The following is a 17,357-nucleotide window of genomic DNA, read 5'->3' on the forward strand; positions in this document are numbered from 1 at the left end:
CCCTGGCCGGGCGCCTGCAGGCACCCCGCGTGGGTACCATGTGTGCACGCGTGCTCCGGGCACATCCGCGGGCACGCACACATGAGCGCGCCCGCACCAGCAGAACCTCAGGCCATGTCCCCCGGGGTGGAGGGGAGGAGCGACACTTTGAACTGTATGGCGACATCCACAGTGAAGCCTGAGTGTTCGGTCCGGGCGTCAGGCCGCCCTGGAGAGAGCACGGGCGCTGGGCCTCGCGGCGGGCTCAGACCTCGGCCCCTCCCGTGGTACTCGAAGTAGGAATAGTAGTGGTAGTAGTAACAGCAGGGGTGGCATCGGTGGCGGTGGTCTCTCCCCCACCCGGTAGTAACATCTGCGGCGGTGGGCCTCTACCCCCGCCCCCCCGTAGTGACGTCAGTGGCGGTGGTCCTGTCGCCCTGCAGATGCGGCTGTCGTGGGTCTGCCTCCGCGGCTCCTCGAGGCCTGGCAGGGTCTCAGGACGCACCTCTGCTCCCCGCTCCTTCCACAGCGTGTCTCCCACCCCAGCCCTTCCTCCCAGGAGTGCCACGATCTCTCGGTCCTGCCAACGGCCTTCAGCGTCTCTTCCCGCTTGCGTGGCACCTGTGCAGCCACCGCAGGATCCCCACCCAGGGAGGCACCCCCTCCAGGCCTGCAGGCGCTGAGCAGGGCCGGGGGGACCTCGGTCCACCAAGCACGCAGGGCTCTTCATGTGCCATCAGCACTGGAGGGCGGCCCATTAAGGGGAGACAGTAAATATTCTCCATTTAAACGCAGTCGCTGTAAAGACCAGAGCCGGCCAGTCCCAGCCGTCACACCCGCTCAGGCGCTGGGTCAGTTGTTAAAAGCGAAAGGTCACTGTCGCCTCTTGGTTCCGTTGTAATCGGATTCAGCCTCTTCCAGCTCCCAGCCAGCGCCCCGCCAGGGCCTGGGCGCCTCATTAATGCGAACGGAGGAGGGAGATGACCTCATTTACATTGAATTGTCTTGTTTATCTGCCGCGGCTCTGTGGTTGTTTTAATAAAGGGCGCAGGCAGAGAAAGGCTACATTTGCATCCTGGAAGGGAAGTCTGACAAGGTCTCCTGCTGTTGACATTTATTGTTTGCAAATGAGATAATCCAATAAGGAGAGAGCCAGCTCCCCGCCCAAGCCCTCCCCGCCCTGCACTCCTCCCGGCCGTGCAGGTCCAGCCCGGCCAGGAGGGGCTGGGGAGGATCCGGCCATGTGAGGGGTGATGCGCCTCGATCCCGCTCACTCCTGGGACACCTGCCAGAGCAGCGGCCCCAGAGTCGGGGGCAGGCGGGTGAGAGCCTCTCACAGCCACCACGGACAAGCACCTGTTAGGCCCAACCGCCTGAAAGCTAGAATTCGCATCCCCATTTTGCCAAAGAGAAAGCTGAGGCTCAGAGAGGTCAGATTGCTTGCCCAAGGCCACACAGCCGCTAGGAAGGCACACAGCACTGTCTGAGCTCTATACTTTGTTATTTGGCCTAAAGGACCTCCGTGACCACGGCACCTGTGCTAATTCACAACGTTTTTTTAAAATTATTGTGAGCATGGAGTTCCCATCTATCCTGTTTCTACCCACCTCTGGGGTCCCAGTTCTGAACTTCCAAGGAACCTTCTAAGAAATCCCTAGAGCTGCACAGCTGTACTTTCCAGACCCAAGTTAAGATCCTGGCAGAGGATTCTTTTCTACATCGTAATCTGACTCCTGAAAAGTGTTGTAGAAGATTGCCATGTCGGGGAAATGACACATCTCATGGGTAGCTTTATTTGAAAGGAATATGGTTATTAGCTCTCTGGGGCCAGGGGCCTCCTCTGAGCTGCCACCCCACGCCCACCCCACGCCCACCCCCAAACTACCCTCTGTCACAGCCCAGGATGCTGCAGACGCTGGTCAGGAAACGGCAGGATCCAAATAAATGTTGGATGGATGGATGGATGGGTGGGTGGATGGATGGACAGATGGAAGGGTGGATGGACGGATGGACGGATGGATGGATGGATGGGTGGGTGGGTGGATGGATGGATGGATGGACGGATGGGTGGCTGGATGGGTGGATGGGTGGATGGATGGATGGATGGATGGCTGGATGGGTGGGTGGACGGATGGATGGATGGATGGATGGAAGGATGGACGGCTGGACGGATGGACGGATGGATGGCTGGATGGGTGGGTGGATGGATGGATGGACGGATGGATGGATGGATGGGTGGGTGGATGGATGGATGGATGGATGGAAGAGTGGGTGGGAGGTGGGTAGACGGGTGGGCAAAGATCCTCAGTGCTGGCGTCATCCTCAGTCAGGGGCCACTCTGCCTGAGTGGACCTTGGTCGCAGCAGCCATGAAGCATGAACCCCCTTGCCCCCATATGGCCCACGGGCTGTGGGCAAGCCCCACTGGCACCCCTTTCCCACGCACCAGAGCAAGCTGGTTCAGGCCTCGCATCCCTGAGCCGATGGCAAGGGAGGGGCCATCGTGACGGGTGCACGGATGCTGGAGGTCAACCCCGTGCCATCCACATCGGCCACGCTTTGGGGTCTGAAATGGTGTGATCCATCATTCTGTGTATAACCCAATGTCCCAACCTCTCCAGCCTGTGGACCACACTGTCCTTCAGTCCCCAGGTCAAACATCGTGCCCCACACTCCCGCCCCCCCGGTGTCCAGGTGTTGGGACGCTCATGCAGGTGGGGAACAAGGCCTGGGCCTGGGGGCTGGGCTCACTGGCTTCTGAGACCATGTGGGAAGCCCCGGGCTCCTGCACCACAGGCACTGTGGTCTTCACGCGGATCCCACCACCCCTAAGCTTGGACACGGCCCCAGCTTAAGTCCCCAAAGCTCGGCGAAGTCCAGGCCAGGGTGAGCACTTAGAGTGATCTGCAGAAGTTTCTGGAAAGCGTGGAGTTACCAGCAGGAGGAAAACCAGATGTGGGGGGAGCGGGAGAAGGTTACTGGAGGTCACGTCCCCTACGGCCACTTCTCTCCTCCCTGGGCCTGGTGCCTGTGGCCTCTGGGGCTGTGACCTGCCTGCTGCTGCCTCTGGGGAGGCCTGGATGGAGGGAAAAATCCCAGGCCCCGTGACTTACAGTTTCCCCAAAACAAAGCGCTGAAAGGGCTTGTCCCCGCCCTTGCCTTCAAGGGCCGCCCCCTGGACACTGGCACCTGCCATCACTGGACCCTGGACCTTCATCCCAGGCCTGAGAAATGGGCGCCTTCCACCCGCCAGGGTGAGGCCGAGGAGAAACAGCCAGCCAGCACCGTTCTGGAAAGTTCCGAGGGCCGAGCAAATGCCAAGGCCGAGGGTGAGGTCCTCCCCGCTGCCCCCACCCACTCGAGGCAGGACACAATGGCGCCACGTCTCGGCTGCAAGGGTCTGCTTCCCCTGGGAGGAGGGGCCGTGAGCCAATCCACCCACAGCCAGGGATCAGTCATCGGCAAACGAGATTAAATGCGCTTGAAATGGAATTAAAATGACGTCAAACAGCAGATCATCATTTTCTTAACAGGACTCGATGAGCTGCTTCCTGCTTTAACCCTCCGCTGGCCATGTTTCAACCCCCAAACGTGAACCGCCCAGGAGCCAGGCCGCCACGACCCCTCTGTGCTCCTGCCCCAGCCCAGGGACTGCGAAGGGACGACTGCTTAGGTCATCCCCGCAGACACCCCCCCTGGTCGTTGAGCTTTAAATAGCAGGTGGATTCTCGGGCCTCAAGTTTCCCTGGCAGGACCTGCAGCCACGGGGTCAGCCCTAGGAAGGCACTCGGGCAGGACGTGAGGAAGGAAGGGAGCTGGACAGGTGGCTGGGGGGCTCTCCCTGGCTCCTTCCTGTATTCATTCATTCATTTAGTCCAGACTCCTCTCCGTTAGACCACCCCTGCCTGGCCACCCGAGGACCAGCAGGCCCCCGACCCCAGCCCACCGTCTGTCTGCAGCCTGCGGTCCGGAGAATTCATCCCCACGGACGCCTACTCTCCACCTTAGAAAAGAAGAGAAGATGAACAATGCTAGACCCGGGGTCCCAGGGAGGCCACAGGCAAGTGGACACCAGCTCTAGGAATGACCACCTCTCCCGGGGGTGGACCGCACAGATGCCCCCACTTCTCCAAGCCCACCGGGAGGTCAGGAGCTCCGTTAGAAACCAGATACAGCGAGCCCCGGCCTGGCCCACCCTGGCCACGTACGCGGGCCACGAGCACGGTCAGGAAGGACCCCACCAGTGCCTAGCCGGGGCCCCTGCCTGCCTCCTGACCGTCCACCGGGATGTCCGTGTAAACCACATGGCTGGCCTGTCTCGTAGTGGAAGAAGGCTGCCCCCGGAAGCTCGCGTCTCCTGGCCAGGCCCTGATTATTAGAACAGCCAAGACAACCCGCGAAGTCGCAGGAAGTCTTTCTTAATAATCTGCTTCTGGCCCTGATCGTTATTTCTCATTTTCGCTGAAACAATCGCTTGTCGGACAGCGCGCTCGGTGATCTGCCAATTCATCACGCGGGGCTGCGGCGGCGGCGGCCTGGCCCTAAGCTCGCGCCGTCAATAGCTGTAAATGGTGAGATGTATGAGACAAGCCAGGACGGCGTCCTGCTGGGGCGCAGTCACCTCCGAGCTGCCCGGACAGGGAGGCACCATCCCTCAGGGCTTGGCCCGGCCGCAGGCTTGGTCTGCTCGCGACCTTGCCGCATCGGCCCTGCATCGTTCGCCGGCTGAGCCCGGCTCTGCCCGGTTCTGGGGCTCCAGAAATGATCACAGGAGCCTGAGAAGGACCCCTCTGTGTGCCCCTTGCCACATGCCCACCAGCGGCAGGCTCTCTGCTCGCCCCCCTCCCTAGGCGGGGCTCCTCCCCCCCCGTCCCAGAGCAGCCTGGGAGCCGTAAGCCCTCCCCAGCTCGGGGTGGGAGTCGGGCCCTCCCAGGCCCATCTCAGACCAGATTTCCTCCTCAACACAGCCCTTCTGTTCTACGGAGAGCCTCTCCCGGACGTTTGCTTGGATGACCTCCAAAGAGCTGCCCCCGGCCTGTCGCCCCACCCCGGCCCCCTCGGGGCGTGCGCTCTGCTGACCTGTGTCTCTCACTCACAGTATCCAGTTGGGATACTGAGCCCGTCTCCACCTGTGGCAGGCCTGGGCAGTGTGGGGGTGAGAGGTCCAAGACACCCACCCTGCCCACCCTGGCTCGTGGGATCCCAGGAGTCGAGGTAATGATATCCAGTCTCTTTCCATAAGGCAAACGAAAAAGGACACAGAACATTTTGAAACCGGAAGCCAAACATTTATTAAATGTTTCAGAATCTGTCAAGAACCACAGATGCTGCGTCGAACAAAAGCCCATTTTCAGGAAGAGATGGCAAGTCATAGCGAGAGGCCGTGAGAACGGCAGACGTTGCTCCTGGGCCCCAAACATCTGACACCCCAGTTCCCAGCACACCCTCTTCCCATCTCTGCCTGCCAGCCCCCTCCCAGCCCCAAGCACAGACCCCTCCCAGAGCGGGTCTGAGGAAGCCAGAGAAGGGACTTCTCAAGTTCAGTCAATGTCTGTTGACACTGCACACGTGCTGCGCACGGCCGACTGCAACAGGGTGTTGGGTGCGTCAGTCACTCAGGCCACCTTCCCCCAAGACTCAGAGAGCCGGGCTCGCCCCTTGAGGGCCCTGAGCTGGCCCAGGGCATCAAGCCGCAGAACAACAACGTGGCACCCAGGCCACGGAAGTACCCAGCTAGGAGCTCCCCATCCTGGGACCTCTGGGAAGGGGCGTGGCCATACCAGGGCTCTTGCAGCTGGGGGACAAGAGATGCCAGACTGGAAATCCCCCCGCCAGAGCCTCCTCCAGCGTCCCTGGGACATCCCGGCCCATCAGGAAGACTCTCCACAGAGTGGGTTGGCTGGGGCAGCACCTGGTTTGCCCCGTGGGGTGAGCACCCCCTTCGAGGGGCAGAGAAGACTCCAGAAGCACTGCGGCCTCTGGATGCAGAGGACAGAGAGGATGTGGGAAGGGCGAGGCTGCAGAGGGCGGCTGGGCGCTCCCCTCGGGCTCGGGAACTCCCAGACCCCTCCCCTCCCTCACACCCTTTGTCCTGTTCCTTCCTGCCCACTCCTGCCCCAGGACCCATCACCCAGAGGATCCCCAAAGACCCCAGGCCCAGCACCGGGAGCCCCCCTGCCCCCGCGGTGGAGAGGGAACAGCTGTGTGACTTGCACTGTAACACGGTCTAGTCCCTGACCCGCACTGTGGGTCCAGGGCAGGGCCTGGGACGGGGCAGGCTCGCAACGTGCCAGGGAAGCCCTGAGCCTTACTCCGTCCAGGTTCGTCCCAGGTCAGGCAGGTGCTGCCCGTCCCCCGCCAGCCGGGCTCTGTAGACAAGAAGGGAGGTGCCGACAGGAGGATGCTGCAGGGACGGAGGCCGCGGGACGTCTGTCACCAGCCGGCCTGCTCCAGTCGCCCGAGGGGTCCTGCGGAGAGGCCTGGGGGGCGGGACGACCGTGGGCTGCGGAGGGGGCTGGAGGCTGGGCCCCCCGCACAGCCCGCCTGTGTAAGGAAGCCGAGCTCGGCGGGAGCTGTGCGTAAAGGCTGCGGTAAACATCAATTATCGGTAAGTAAAACAGCTCGGCTATTAGGGAGACGCAGGAGGCTGGGCGCCGTTCAGGAAAGAAGTGATGTCTGTGCAGTCAGAGTGGTCCGTGGGCAGCCGCGGGCACTCCGACCACCCTGGGCAGAAGGCGCCGCGGGGCTGCCCCCGGGACCACTTCAAAGAGGTGGGGGGCTGGGCTCCCAGGTCCCCCGGCACACCCCTTAATTTTCTGGTGATGGAAAGAGGGGCGGGCTTGCAGGAGCCCCACAGTGTGGCCACACAGCTGCCCCCAGAGAGGGAGGGCCGAGGCCCGGGCTCCTGCAGGCTCTACGGATCCCTGGGTGCCGTCTGCAGGGCCCTCACTGCTGTGGCCCCTGCTGTCCCCCGCCCTCTGGCTGTTCCCCGCCTGTGCCGCAGGTCCGCCTCTCAGGGAGGCCCGGCAGCCCCTCCCGTGACCCTCCAGAGCCCCAGCCTCCCCCTCATGCGGACGGTCACCCAGATGCCCCCCAGAACGCCAGACCCAACCTGGGGGACACCAGGTCCCACTGTGGTCCCAGGGCCACCTCCTCCTGGGCGCCCTGTACCTGCTCACCCCACACACACCCCCACTGCCAGACAGAGCAGAGCCCACACACTGTGATAGGAGCCGGGACCCGATGAGGAAAAACGGGCATCGGGGCAGAAAGCTGCGCGGCAATTCGCAAAAGAACAAAGGACCACAGGGCGTGGAGAACTCCCGACAGCAAGAAGCGCCACTCACCGCGCTGGCGGCAAAGGCGGAAAAAGTGGAGGTGCTGCGCTGGCTGCTGCCCAGGCGGCGGCCGCTCTGGGGGCACGTGTGTGCCGTTGGGCCTTCCGGTGCTATTTCAGAGGATGAACGTGGGGGCAGTTCTCAGACAGGGCTTCCAGGAGGCATCATCCAGTCACTTAGCCAACATCTCAGGAAAACTGCTGTCCTCGTGCTGGGTGCATACGGGGGCCAGAGCCTCCGGGACCTGCCTTCCAGTGGGGAGCGTGGAAGCAAAGGAGCAATTCCAGGTGGTGGGAAATGCTATGAAGAAGAAAACGGGGCTGGAGGAATAGGACTTGGCCAGAGTGGGGCAGGACAAGGGGTGCGTCCGCACAGGCCGGGGGCAGGAAGATGCTCTGATCTAGTGATGGCCGACCAGAGACCCCAGCAAAGTGATGGATCAATTAGGACAACGTTGCAGGGGGGACACTCCGGTCAGAATTCCTGGGACGTGCAAAGTCCTTAGGAAAGAATGGGCTTGGGGTGTCTAGGAAAACAATGCAAGGAGGAGGTGGCTGAGGGCTGATGAGGGGAGAGGCTGGGACATGTGCTTGGGGAGGAGGCAGAGGACAGCCATCACCGCTGGACAGACCTGGAGGGACCTTGAACGGCCACCCGTGGATGGGCGGCCACATTAGGGGAGCAGCCATATGACAGAACCCTAAACAAGCTTTAGACGTTGTTTGGGGCAGATATTTGTTCACAATGAAAGATCTTCAAGATTTGAAAAGCAGTGTGCGGAACGTGATCTAAATGATGTGAACACGTGCACAGAAAACACCCAACACCTTTGCCACCAAGTGTTCACGGTGGGCGTCTCTGGGACACGACGCTAAAGGGTGACTCTTCTCCTTGCGCTTGCCTGGACTTTTCAAACTTTATGAAATTCATGTGTATCACAGGGCATCTGGGAGGACACCCCAGTTCTCAGAAGCGCTGCGTCAGGCACGTCTGCCCACACACAAGAACCCTGTTGCGGTGCACCCGGGGGGCTCCCGGGTGCAGGAGTGGCTGGTGGCCCCCAGGCGCCCGGAAGCAGCTCTGGGCTGGCACTCTGGGCCTCCACTCCCGACCTGGGGCCCAGGGCCTCTGCTCCCTCACCTTCACACAGGAGGGTTGAATGAACAAAAGTGCCGTGTGCTGTTGTCAAGAGCAGAAGAATTCACACGTGTGAAGTCTCGTGACGAGCCCTGGAAGGTGCGCGTTTGGTCTGATGCCAATGCCATGATTCCCGCCTCACGGACAAGACCCACGACAGGAACTGCCCAGGCACTCCCGGGAAGGCAGAGACAGATGGTCCTCTGCTCACCGCACCCCGCTGCCTTTTCTCGCCGTTGACAAAATAAAATAAAAACGACTTGAATGCGGGTAGAGAGGGCAGCACGCGCCTTGCTAGGGGTGGAGCCAGGCTGGTCCGGCCAGTCCTTGTCTTGCTTGGCCAGTGAGATGTGAAAGGGGTCTTCTGGGCCTGCGGGAAAGACCTCCCCTCCTTCCTGCTCGGGGGGCCACCATGGGCCAAGGGGCATCTTGGACCAAAAGGCAGTGAGCCTGGACCACCCATGGGCTAAGGACGGCAGGGCTGAGTCTCCTGGCCACCCCAGGCCACCTGCTCCCAGACTTCATGTCCAGAACTCACCTTCATCCCCGAAGCCCCCGTTGCCGGGCGCTCTTGCCGGCCCCTTGCCCAGGGCCCCAGGCCCACATGGGCAGGGCCGCGCAGGGGGACTGGGCCACACCAAAGCTCCGCTGCCACGCGCCACACTCCCCAGGGTGGCGGCCTCCCCAGTCCTTGCATCCCAGCGGGCCCCGCCCTATCTCCTGCCGCGAGCCGGGCCTGGCGGGGCAGGAGGCAGGGGACTCCCGACACGTCCTGGCCCTGGACAAACAGGGAAGCCAAAAATGACAGCCGGTGCCTTGGAGGATGGAGGCCTTCCCCAGCCTGGGGGCCGAGAGGTGGCCCAAGGGAGCCAGCCAGCCAGTGCCGCCAGCACGGCCCCGAGGCGCATCACAGTTTCCTTATCCCCAACCTCCCATATAATCTGCTCCAGTTTAGTTCTTTTTTTATGCAAATGATTTGTGAATAAATATATATCATGGTAATCAAACTGCACCGACAGAGCAGTCCCTCGTCCCCCGTCCTCGGTCCGAGGGGCCTCTGCAGGGCGACTGCCGTTCTCCGGTGGGAGCTGGTTATTCCGGAGCCTCCTCTGTGCGCTGGCATGTGTGCGCGTGTGTGGGCGTGTGCAGCCTGGCTGTGTGCGAGCTTCTCCACACACGGCCTCACGCTGTACAGCCTGTGCTGGTGTCTCTCATCCCATCCCAGTCACCCCGCCTTGGGTACCCCTGGGGCGGAGGCTGACCACCCAAGCGCCTGCTGCCTTCCCTCTGGCTGCACGTCCTGTCCTCAACACCTGCCTCATTGCAGTTGGGGTGCCATTTCCAGGGGGCCCCAATGCTCTCCCTTCCCTCCATTGGCAGAAGTGAGGTCCACGGGGTGGCAGAGCCCAGGCTGGAGGGACCCAGGGCCCTGAGTCTCCACACGAAAGACAGCAGCCCCTCTACCAGGACCCATCCCACCAGCAAGGTCAAGTTCCAAGACCGGCCTTCTTGTTGAAGCAGCGATGCCTTAACTCACACAGGTCTCCCGTCTAGGGACACCTCCCCCCTCCGCCCTCCTGCCTGCCCTCTGCCCTTGACTCTCACTCATACACTTGCCCCAAACCCTGAGGCTATGGCAGCCTTCCTCCAGGGCCCACCCTGTAGACCTGCTCCCGGAATTAGTCACGGCCCTCGCCCCCCGGCCCGGTCCCCATGTGGTCTGGGGACAGACGGGGCCAGCCCTCCCCTCCAGGACCGCCTATAGTGAGGCTTTTCCAAACACCTCCCTTTCCTGTTCCCACCCTCATCGGGTTTGGACAGTTTGGTCGAATGACGAACATCCAAGCCTCCCAGCCTGGAGACTAACGCTGTCCCCAGCGCACCCAACACAGGCCACCAGCCTGGAGAAATCAGGCCTCTTTGTGCTGAGATGGTATCAAATTACAGCTTGCAGGCACGGCTGGCAAGTGCCCATCTCCTATTATCCCAGACAGAGCCCGCTCTCCTGGCTCGATTAAGGATGCTGTCGGCTGGCCTGTGCGGCCCAGATAAACTTCGGACGCCAGCCATGGCTCACAGGCCCGCCAAGGCCTCCGGGGCTGCAGAGTGGCCTGGGTGCCCGGGCTCCTGCCTTGGGGGAATGGCTGGGTTCTCCTGCCTCCTGATGTGACTGGTGCCCTCACACAGTGGGCAGCCGGCAGGTGAATCAAGCCTGCGTGTGGTTGAAGCTAAGACCCAGGCATCGACTGGCCCCAGGACCACAGGATGCCTGCCACCTCCCCTGCTGCAGCCCCGGGCTTCTCGGGAGCCCCAGGGAGACGGCAAAGCAGCCCCTGGCTTTTCTCCCGTCCTTGCTTGGGGAGCTCTCTGCAGCCTGCGTCCCCCGTCCATGGGGGAGTGGCCAGGCCGGGGGCTTCTTGTGAGCAGAAGACCCAGGTCGTGCAGCCACAGGACGGATGGCCCCGGTACCAAGTTCTCTGAGCATCCACGTCCTGTCCTTAAACTGGGAGAGGCGTGGCGCGTTTGGGGCTCACGGGCCCCAGGACACAAGCTCTGTGAACTGCAGCCTGGGGGGCAGGCCCCGGTCTTCGCTGGCACTTAGGGAGCCCGTGCTCGGAGCCAGGCAGGTGAGGTGACCAGCTCACTGTACCCTCCCTGTGGCCCATCAAAGCTGTGGCCATTGTGACCCATTCCGCAGGTGCAGAAACTGAGAAACAGAGAGATAAAGGCCTGCAGCCAATAGAGGGAAGAGCCAGGACCAAGCCAGCATCTGGTTCCGGAGGGTGAGGCCCATAATTTTGATGCTAAAGTGACTTTCCCAAAGGTGCCCACCTGAACCCTGAGCCACGTTCCGCCAGGACCCGCGCAAAGGGGGCCACTCTCGGCTCCTCGGTGGCCGGCACACAGGCCGCGCACAGCTCCAGAGGGCGACCAGAGCCAACACGGGCAAACGCAGGCTCTCCCACCTCGGACCCCCTTTTCCATGAGGTCTCCCCCGGCTGGGACAGGGCACCTAGCACATAGCTGCACACACTACGGGCATGGCGAGGGCGCAGCAAATGCCAGCAAGGCCAGGCCTCCAGCCAGTGGGGAGAAGCCCCTCCCCTTGCTGGGTAAGCCCCGCCCCGCCCCGCCCCACCCCGCCCACGTGGGGATCCTGCCGCCGTCCCAGCCCCGCAGGCAGGCCCACTGCAGCCTCAGAGGAGGGGCACCTGCCCGCAGTCTGGCAAGGCCACCTGCTTACCTACATCGGGTCTCATTCCTGCCCTGCATGAGGCACCTGCCCCCACCCACCGCAAGGCCACTGCAGAGTCCTGGGGCCCCAGCACCGCCGCAGCCGGCACGGCTGCCAGCCCAGCCTCCCGGCCCCTGCCCCGCTCGTTAGGACCCTCCCCAGCCCCAGCTAGCGAGGCGGCCCAGCGAGCCACGCACCCTGCCGAACCCCACGGAGGGCCGCACACCGCCGCTGGGCTCGCGCCTGGCGAGCCGCCCACAGACAGTGGGAGCGCACGCGGGCATCCTGCACCGGGGAAGCTGAGTGGAACAAATGAGATTGGAATTTTATGCTTCTTTTATTGCGTTGCTCTGCAGATAGCTTTTTTAATTAGCTTCTAACTCACCACCTTTGGCAACACTAAATAATTCACCAGCCCCCAATCCCCCGCCCCAGCCAGGTGTGCCGAGGGCATCCCCTCGCCAGCTCTGCCGGGAAGCCGGGCCACAGCCCCACAGTCACTGAAGCAGAGGCCAGCTGAGGGACACCAGGTAACCGGCCCTCGAGGCAAGCACACTGGCTTTCCTGCCGTCTGTGCAGCGTTCCTGCCTGGGGACCACCACGGGCACGCTGAGCTACCTGGGGCAACGTCGCTCAACCTCTCTGGGCCAGGTGGAAGCACTCCTACCAGCGCTACCCCTTATCACCATCCTCTCGGCGGGCAGCAGACCTCCTGACCCTCCAGCCTCAGCGCGGGCCTGGCGGCTCACCCCGACCCAGAGGCCTCTGCTGTCCGCCCCAGGACCCCGCCCTTGCTGGCTTGGCTCTGCCGGGCACCATCTGGGCCTTCTGGAAGGTCTGTGCCTGGACACCCCCTCCCCCCTCGCTCACCTGGGGCACGGGCCAGGCTCAGGGTCCAAGTCACCATGGCACCCCCGTGCCAGCACGGGGCGCACCCCCCGGCTACCAGAGTGACCACCCGCCCACGGAGACAGCCAGGTTCCAGACACTCAGGAAGGGGGAGGGGACTGAGCAGCCTTGACCCTGGTGGTGGAAAGGCCCAGGCTGTGGCTCTAGGCCTGTCCCCATCGTGGAGGGGTCATCATGTCCATCCCCCAGCGCCTGCGCAGTCCTGAGAGAAGCTCGGCCCTGGCCTGTCTGGAGAGGAGCCGTCGCCGAAGCCCACTCCTCTAACGACCCGGTCAAGGACTCCTGCCCAGATCCAATTACCACCGGGGGTTTATAAGCCCAGCCGCTCAGCGCTCCCACTTACCAATGTGACCTCACGCCAGCTGGCTGCGCAGCTCCCCCGCCCGCCTCCCCGCCCACCCTCTTCTCTCCTGTGTGATCGCAGAAGTGCTGCTGGGGAGGGGCGGACGCCAAGGTTACCTCCAGCGCCCTTTCCAGGGACCGGGAAGCACAGGTACAAGGCCATTGCCCGGCTGCAGAACCGACACAAAGACAGATCCGGAATTTCTAGAAGTCCACTCGAAGTGCACCAAGTTCAAAATGAGCATATTCCCAGCCAGGGGCCTGGGACCTGCTCTGTGCCCAGACAAGGGCCCCCGGTCGGCTTGGAGGGGGCCTGGCGTGGGGAATGCACACCCACCGTCCCTCACATGTGGCGGGGAGAGTCTGTGCCGGGCGCGGGGGGCAACAGCTCGCGGCCCCCCCAGCTCACCCACACTCCTACTGCCCCACCTCAAGGCCGACGCCACCACCCTGGGGCCACGGGCCTTGGCATCCAGCCCTGCGGTCATAGCTGACCGTCCCAGAGTGGACACGTAGCCCGTGGGACGGCAGGAAGAGTTAAGTCCCGGCCTCCAGCAGGGAGGTAAGGCTAGGCGGGGCCCCCAAGGCACTGCCACCCTTTCAGAGCCCCCAGCAGGTGGTGATGGGTGGAGCTGGGGGTCCTACCTGAGAGCAGGTGTCTCAGAGGGGCAGCTCTGCAGGGAGAGGGCTTCTCCAGGAACCAAAGGCACGGCTGAAAACCCTGCCAGATGCCCGGGTGCCAGCCGACCTCCGCTCCCTGTGGGCATCACCCCACCAGCCCCTGACCCTCACGCTGGCCGCCTACACACTGGACCCCTTCCTGCGGAGAAGGGACCAGGGCCCCCAGGCCTGAGACCACGGTCAGTGCCCTACCCTCAGACCTGTGCTGTATCCAGTTCGGGGGGGACAGAGTGACCCCCACACAGCACGGACTGCACGGTGCCCCACTGCCACCCTCGCAGCCCCTCCCAGCCCCGAGCCCCCCCGCCACTCTTGGAAAGGCTCCTTCTCACCCCAACTGGCCTCTGCAGACCCCACAACCTGCAGCTGCCCCTCCCACCCCCAGACTTCCTCGGGCCCTCCCCGGACCCCTTGTTGTTAGAACACACAGGGCTTTCTGCAATGATCCCATTTCCTCCTTACGGCCGGATTCCCACACTAGAACGAGAGCAGGAGTCTTTCCTACCCTGTTCCTAGAGGAAGACTGGCACCTGGGTGGTCACCTGGCACTGCACAGGTGCTCAGGAAATATTGAGATGCAGGAGCAGAGCGCCTGCCGCGTGCCAGCCACAGCGCCAGCCTCGCTAGAGAAAGAGTGTCTGATTAAACTCATCTCCCAACAGCCTGCGAGGTAGCTGCAGGTACTATCCCCGCTTTCCAGATGGAGAAGTGAGGCTCAGAGAGGTTAAGTAATTCGTCCAAAGTCACAGAGCAGAGACTCCAGGCCAGACATCTGCGTCCAGACGCTGACTCCTGCGCTGCCTGCCAGCCACACCCACGTTTAATCCTCGGTGCAGACCGGAGAGATGTCGCTAATGCTCCCATTTCACAGATGAGGAAACAGGGCCTCAGAGCCCCTCTGCATCGGCCCAAGGTCGCGTGCCTCGTGTCAAGGGGGGCTCGGAGGCCCCCTCAGCTGAACCTGCCTATCTCCTACCCTGGAGTCCCCCACCCCACCACTTCTTAATCCTGGAAGGAGGGACTGCTACGGTTTGGATTTTTTCCTGAAGGCAGCCTGCCATCCACACCCCGCCCCCCACGTGACTTTTAAGAAATATCACCTAATTAACGGATCGCTGGCTCCCAGCAGTGCCAAGTTCCCTCCCGAGGCGTCTGGCCACAGCCTGGGTGCTCTCGTATGCCGGCCGGCCCTGCCAGGCAGAGATGTCACCTCATCCCCGCTTGGCCCGGCCGCCGGGCCCTGGCTCAGCCCACCCCCGCCCCGCCCCCGATGCTGCTCTGGTGCCTGTCCCGTTTCACTGTAGACCCCACCCCCACCCCCAGGCCTGTGTAGACGCGATCCCTCCCCAGGCAGCACCTCCAGGTCTCCAAGGCCAGAAATATCCATTTCTCATCTGTCTGTCTGTCTCTCTGTCTCTCTCCGACAAGCCAAACATCCTCACTCTCCTAATTGTTGGAGAACAGATTTTTTCCCCCAAATAATTAGGCAATTTAAATCGTACAATCTTTCTCTGAGAACTGTATTTAACGCTGATTTGAATGTAATTTACACATCGCAACCCCCTTAAGCAGCCCTGGAAGCCAAAACATGGATCAAATATTTTTTAAATGTCAAATGCTGCTTAATTGTGGATTGCGCTGAATTTATTCATACAGATAAGTGTTTGATCTGCTTCCTTCTCCTCCCAGAGTAACTGTCCTTAATCGATACGATTCTCCAATTGCTCTATTAGCTGGAGGATCGAAATAATATGCAAGAAGCCCTCAAATTTGTAGTCTTCTGAAAGATGCAGATTCAGATTGGAACAGAAAACCCGTAACTGAAGATTTTAGAGGAATTCATTAAAGCTAAAAGAATGCGGACACCAAAAATGCCTGGGGTCTCTGGGGTCCCGGAAGGGCTGCCCACATCACCCATGCTGCCTGGGCCCAGCCCCACTCTGCCCAGGGGTGCGTCCACCCTCAGGAGTCTTCTCTGGCTCCTGCTCACCTTTCCTTTCTCCCCTGGTTTAAAATATGTCAAATGGGACAGCAAGGTGGGGATGCAGACAGTGCTTGCAGGGCTGGGGAGCAGGGTGGAGAACACAGGAGGTCCATTGTGCTTGTCAACCTGGAGGTCAGTGATGACCTCCGAGAGAAAGGTAAGGACTCAGTGTGTATCCGTCAGCTCATGCTATGCAATGTTGCAGTAACAAACATCCCCGAATCCCGGAGCCTTGTGCTGCAGAACTATTTCTTGCTCATGTCACATGCAGGCAATAGGCCAGGTCTGCTCTGCGTGCCTTCTTTCTCATGGGATCCAGGCTAAAGATGCAGGCCTTCTCTGGGTCATTCTCAGGCCGAGGGAGAGAGACTGTGGCAGAAACACCTGGCACCCTTAAAGTTTCTGCTTGGATGTGGCATGCCCCCTCTGCTATGTCTATCTGGACAAGCCTGGTGTGAATGAAGTGAGAGAGGCAACCCTCTTAGGAGGAGAGGAGTGGGCGTTGGTGATACTGGACAGCCACCCACCCCGTTGGCTGCGAACATTTGCCTTCCTCTCCTCTCACGTGACACCTGGGAAATGACCCCAACGTCCCATTCAGAACAGCATCCGGTTCCCAATCCAGGGAGCCTTTCCTTTTCCATCACCCTCTGGACCATATCTGGAAATGCATCCTGCATCTTGCCCACAGGAGGTTGGAAGCCCTGAGACTTGCACCTCCACAGGCGCTGTTAATCCAAGCTGGCTGCACGGTCCCCTCAGCACGTCACTGGCTCCGTAGCTATTTGATTCCAGGCCACTTCCTGTGCTGGTCACCAGGCCCACAGCACTTCTGGAGACATGCCTTTCTCTCTAGACTCGCTGGCGGCCACCTCAATCTTACTGGGCTTCCTCGGGAGAGGAGGGCCCTCGATCTCTCTTCCTGCAAAGTTTCGCCTGCAAAAAAGATCTACTGGGCTGTCCCCTCAGTCTACCCCGAGACTGCGACAGAAGGCCTGGTGGCCACCCTCTCCGTCTGGTCTTTGCCACCAGGCTGAGTCTAATTGGCATTTACTGAGTGAGGCATTTCTAGTTTTGTCTTGTACTGGTCAGAGAGAAGAAGGACAGGCGGACCTCGGAGACACTGCAGCTTCAGTCCCAGACACCCCAATAAAGCAAATATCACAGTGAAGTGAGTCACATGAAGTTTTTGGTTTACCAGTGCTTATAAATTTATATTTATGCTCTACTGTAGTCTATTAAGTGTGCAAAAGCGTTACGTCTAAAAAACTATGTATGCGCCTTAACTTAAAATACTTTATTGCTAAAAAAATGCTAATCATCACCTGAACCTTCAGTGAGTCACAGAGCACAGTAACAAGTATAAGAATCATGAAGAAAACATTTGGACTGTTGTGAGAATTAGCAGATACGACACAGAGACACAACGTGAGCAAACGCTGCTGGAAAATGGCAGCTATAGAGCTGACGGACGCGGGGTCGCCACAACCCTTCAACTGTAGAAAACGCAGTATCTGCAAAGCTCAATAGAGCCAGGTCTGCCTATGGCCATGCTTTCAATGCTGTTTGCAAACCAGTTTCCATCTGCACCTCCTGCTTCCTTCAGCCTGAGGTTTCCAAATGTCTTTGCCTGAATCCACAACCTCCTCTAGCGTTTGCTTTCCAAGACATCGTAGATGACAGTCTGGTCAAAGGTTCCACCGCTGCAGGACAAGAGCAGCCTTCAGCCTCGAATCACAGACCCTCACACAACC

Source organism: Leucopleurus acutus (assembly GCF_964270905.1).
Source record: "Leucopleurus acutus genome assembly, chromosome: 1".
NCBI lineage: Eukaryota > Metazoa > Chordata > Mammalia > Artiodactyla > Delphinidae > Leucopleurus > Leucopleurus acutus.